General features: G+C 34.0%; 1 long non-coding RNA gene across 1 annotated transcript; it reads left to right on the top strand.

Moving 5' to 3' along the window:
• Positions 1 to 1,566: 1,566 nt before the first annotated feature.
• LOC145312813 (uncharacterized) lies at positions 1,567 to 5,198 on the top strand. Its single transcript, XR_013877131.1, has 3 exons — positions 1,567 to 1,663; positions 2,652 to 2,732; positions 5,058 to 5,198. It is a non-coding gene; the product is annotated as an uncharacterized LOC145312813 (long non-coding RNA).
• The last annotated feature ends 365 nt before the right edge of the window (positions 5,199 to 5,563 follow it).

The following is a 5,563-nucleotide window of genomic DNA, read 5'->3' as shown; positions in this document are numbered from 1 at the left end:
CAAAAAATTACTATATATTTAACTATCTCTTTAACCCTGAGTGAATCATGGAGGATACTTGAGTCAATAATCCAAGTACTAAGTTGTATGTTTGTCTGTCCCGTAAGATCTCACAACCTTCGGGACTTTATATTGTCTGTAAAAAATACACACACGTTCTTTTTTTGGTGGTTCAACAAAACCCATAAAGGATAGGGGGAAGCTTAAAGTCCCATTTACTAGAGTAACAAATTTCCTTTTTTTTCATATGTTATCGTATGAAAAATTTAATCTTTTAGCTTTGAAAGCAAACCCCTTATATTCTATTTTTGTTTTAAGCAATAAGAGAATTCATTTTCTTTAGAGGTGGAGGTACCCTTTCTAAAAATAATCATAAATCTTCCCTGGAACTATAAGTAGCTTCAGTGTAAAGGAAAACCATAACTGAGACATTAAGCTACATACAGACAGACATCCTGTTACTTTTATAAAGGATTTTTCGAGTTGCGATTAGTAAATATTTTTTCTTCAGTGGCTTATTCCCTTCCTCTATTCTTATCCATATTCTTACTGTGGAAGTCATATTCAATCTGATTCAAAATTGTCTTTCAAAAATACTTCTCCCATTTAACAATGGAAAAATAACTTACAAAATAGATGATTTAATTAATTCAGATTTGTTTTCGCTAGATTAGAACCAGTTCTGGGCCATACTGGAAACTCAAGTGTCGTAGAATATTACAACAATTTTACATGTACGGAACTAAAAAAAATCAGAATTGTTATTTATCGCATCGTATTAAAGGGACTGTGAACGAGAATTTTTCTCATCTTAATATCAAATCTTAACATTATCTCATTCATAATATCTCACAGATAGAGCAAAACGCGCTTTTGTTTGCTTAAAAAACGGCTTTTTCCGCCGATTTTTATAAGGTACGGGGAAAGGAAGAAATTTTCCGTATTATATAAAATGTGCATTAAATTGCTTTTTTCTCTCATTATAGCTAAAATTAAACTTTTTCGCATAGTTCTTGACTTTTCCTAACCGTTAAGCTATCTGTAGATGTAAATTATTCATTAAAATATGAACCAGGCACAGAGAAATTGATGAAATAAGTCATGTTCTTTTTGGAAATTCAAATCAGCCATTAAAATTACATAACAAAATTGACACCACAAATTTACTGTGACACATATATTAACTCTTTTCTAGGTTCGGAATAGGTTAGTCTAGTATTTCCACTCTTCCCTTTTTTCATTACTTCCCCTTCATTATTTTGAAGCAGAAAATATAAACAGCTGATTGGAAAATTACATAAATTTAAATAAACATCACGTTTGTTTATGAAAGATTTTCAATGTAGGCAAATCTAGTAATATAGTAGAACGTTCAACGTACATAGTTATCATATTAATTGCGCCGTGATTTTTACGTCTATGCCATTCCCGAGGTTTTAATTGGCACAAATTTAGGCATTCAAATTTACTTAATATCATGTGGGGTAAAATTGTATGCATATCCAACTGGTTTTTATCCAGATGAATTTCAGTTGGACGTGGTTTTTATATTGTTAGTACACTAATAGCGCCAACATAATACATATTACATAATTTTCAGACAAAATGCAGAAATTACTCGGATATGTTGACTATTTCAGCTTCTTCGCTAGTTAAGCTTTAAGTAAGGAATAGTTTTTTCTTTCATCGTATTATAAACCGCTTTCCGCGGATATAGAATGTACAATTATAAGATCAAAACCAGTTTTTTTGCCCCGAGGTGCCGAAGGCACCGACTAAAAAAATTGTTTTAATCTTATGGTTGTACATTTTTATATTCGTAGAAAGCTGGATATAATTGATGCTAGACATAGTTTTCTCTTATGGATGAGAACCGGTTCCTATCCGCCGGATTCGAATAAATATGAGAAATAATATTATTTTGTTAACTGCTCTAGGGATGGCGGCCGCGGGGGAGGGGGGGGGGGGTAAAGCAACCATCTTGTAATCAATGTGTAAATGGCACTTAGAATTCGAATTTCGTTACTTTTTCAACTTTTTGTTCAATTTAGGGAAAATTACCTACCAAGGATTACTCATGCAGAATTCCAGATAGAAATTCAAATTCTATGTGCCATTTATACATTGATTACGAGATGGCTGCATAACCCCCCCCCCCCCTTAAATAACACTAAAAGATAGGGCATTTGACGAGTTCTTAATACTTATTTTTTTTAATCATGGAAAGAAAATGAAGTTTCGGGTTTCGTCGTATATTCATAGTAGCCGTCCTCTTATTTCTAGCCCCAGCGAGGCATATTTTCTAACCCTGTGGGACAATCATTATCACATATTTAACCTAACCTAAAATAACCTTTCAAAAGCTATTGTGAAAATACGATGAAACTTCGTTTTCTTTCCTTGATCCATTTTTTGAGGGGGGAAGAGATTACCTCCTTTCCTATCCCCTATTTCAGCAACTTTAATGGTGAGGGCGTTCTCCTCCCCCCCCCCCCCCCACCCTTACCTCACGTGATTGATTAATTTAAGAAATACTTTTGTTTTTAAAAAAAACTCTCTAAGGGCTGGGGAGGGGGGGGGATAGGGACTCATTAGGGAGTAAGTAAAGAAATTCATCCTTTAACCATCAATTAAATTGTCTAAATATTTAGAACTGTGAATAGAAGGTGCCAGTCAAGAATTATGATTGTTTCCCCGAAATTTGCTTCATGGCAGCTTCGTAACTCTTACAGGTAATTTTGTTTTAATAGAGAGAATCAAATAGGGATGATCTTCGAGTAACACATTTTATTGGCTGGTAAGAAAATTGAAAATTAGTTAGTTTATATGCTGTTTAAAGTGACATTATCTAACTATAAGTTTGGCTCAAAATGTTTTTTATCTCACTCAAAATGGAGATTTTAATCAGTTCTGTTGTTAGTAAAAGGAAGATCGAAAAAATTGTTGTCTGTGTGTTCAGCAAAGAATCTTGCTAACCAATGAACCAATATGGTTCTTCTTTATAGTGGAGCTTTTGTATCAAAGTTCCATTGAAGGTAAATAACTATTTTGAGAGAGGGCACTTCCACCCTTACAAGAGAAACATAATAAACGACCTCACCCAACCTAAATATTTTTATGAAAAAAGTATGGCTTCGAAACCAAATAATCTCCACTAGATTAGAAATTATGTATAGCAACGTATTATTATAGACAATTTTCCACAAATATTACAATAAAAATCATAAGATTAATTTTAGTATTATTAACTCAACAAAACTAACTAACTTTTTATTTTAATATCGACGGAAAGCTATATATAATACGATGCAGTAAATAAATATTCTTTTTAAAATTTTGGACTTCTCCTTTCCTTCCTCAAATGCACTTAGAGGCCTCTAGATGAAAAAAATATTCAAATCAATAATTTTTTTTTGTTTAAATGCTGATTTCTTGGGACTTCCCCTTATCCTAATCAAATAATTGTTTTTGCATTTTATTTTTTACTAGCGGCTTTGCCCCTAGCCTCTAGGGGCTTTGCCCCAAGCGGTATAATTACATCTTTTATTACCTGGAGAGCCCCCACTCCACCACTATTTTAAATAATTAAAAGAAAAAATTGGTGGGGGGATTTTTTGTTTTGGGGGGTTAGGGGTGTCCCACCCCCTAAGAAAATAGCCTAAAACCACCCCAGGACCAGTAGGTATATTCCCTGAAGAGTAGAATCCGATCAATTAAGTAGTTATCGAGATCTTAAGGGACAGACAGACGGACGGACAGACATCATTCTACTTTGTATTAGATATTGAGTTCTAAACTTTTATTAGACTTTTACACGACCATGGCTCAACAAGCAGCGCATCCGCCCGTCGTACGGAAGGTGATAGGTTCGAATTTCTTCCCGACACCGCGACATGACAAGATGCTAAAAATGTTTCCTACTGCTACTATGTCAGATGCACAACATTAATAGTTAGAGTAGGGGGATTGCCTTGGCCCAAAAACAGCAAAGCCTATTACCATGCACAGTTAGGTTGTGCAATCAAAGGGTTTTGTCTGATGTATGTTACTAAACCTAATATCCTTGGGTGTTAGTATTGCATCCCATTAACGGAGATGATACTCTGGATTCTCTAAATGATCACTTATACATCGAAGGATAATCCCGCCCTTACGAAGTAAGTAGTAGACACATAAGTAGCTTCACTAGAGGGGTGGATAATTATTTCTAAGGGCGATTTCTCTAAGGATTGTTGTAGTAAAAAAGTTATCTAAGCAAGATTCTTCAGTACATAGACACAGACATACAGCCTGTTACTTTTTTAATGGAATTTACATAAACATGACAAAAATATTTTCTTTTAATCAAAACTATCGGCAGTTAATTATTTTTTTTTTGGGGGGGGGGGGAGGGGGCCCAAATTTCAATTAAGTTGTAGAAATTTAAAAATAAAAAAATGAGGATGTGGGAGGGTGGAAGGTACAGTACAGTACCTATGAGAAGCTACATTGTAATGTACAGGGGTACCATATAGGTTCAGCGGATAGCAATATTTTTCTGCGAAGACATACGCACACATATGTACACATACAGACATTCTGTTACTTTTATAGATTTCTAAAAATGAGACAAAAATAAAGGCAATTGCCCTCATATCGCTTATAAACCGCGAACAAAGTTTTGAGAGTAAAATTTATTTTTAATTCTTACTTATAGATAATTAACATAGAGTGATCAACACAGTTTAGAATGTCCACTAAAATGGTTTGGGCAGGAGGTGGGGGGGGGGGGGGTGGTTACTCGAGAACTCTTAGAGCTAGAGTGAGGTAATTTTGGATTTAAACTTATCTAGGGCCAAAGTTACTTTCAAGAATATCGGTATCCGCTGCTCCCGCTGAAAACCGCCGAAAACGGCGATTTTTGGCGGGAGTGGCGTTCACCGATATTCTTAAAAGTAACTTTGTCCCTACAGAAGCTTTAATCCGAAATTAGCTCACTCAAGCTATAAGGGTTCTTGAGTAAAATATAAACTACAGATACAAAAATGTTCTTTATTAATTTTTATTTTATTTTTCAGGTGTTAAAGAAATTCGTCGAGAATGCAAGAAAACCTGAATATCAAATAAACAAAGATTTCTTGATCTGTTTGTATTTTTAAAAATGTGAATTTATTAACTAGTTCTAGTTAAATTTTAAATATAAACATTCTCAAAGGATAGACTTTTTTAATAGCGAAGCTTTTCTATAATTAGGGTCGGTCCGCACGTCCGTCCCGAACGGATAACTTTTTTATTAATTTAGACATGTTAGAATTCCTATCGATTTCAAACTTTGCATTGTGATTCCTGTAGTAGTTAGGTACGATTTTGAAAGCGTAGCAACTCCATAATGATAATCAGAATGTCTGTAGGTCTATTTTAAACATGTTGATTTTTTTACTTATTTAATAGCAATTTTTTATCTGTTTTAATTATCCGATTAATCTGATTTTTTTGTATAGTGATTCCTGGTATAACAAAGTACAATATTATAAGCTAAGCAACTCTATAATCAAGTTGTAAAAATGTAAGTATGTCCACAAAC

This window comes from Acartia tonsa, chromosome 2 (genome assembly GCF_053477335.1).
Source record: "Acartia tonsa isolate MP-2025a chromosome 2, ASM5347733v1, whole genome shotgun sequence".
NCBI classification, from domain to species: Eukaryota; Metazoa; Arthropoda; class Copepoda; order Calanoida; family Acartiidae; genus Acartia; species Acartia tonsa.
This window is presented reverse-complemented; position numbering and strand designations above follow the sequence as displayed.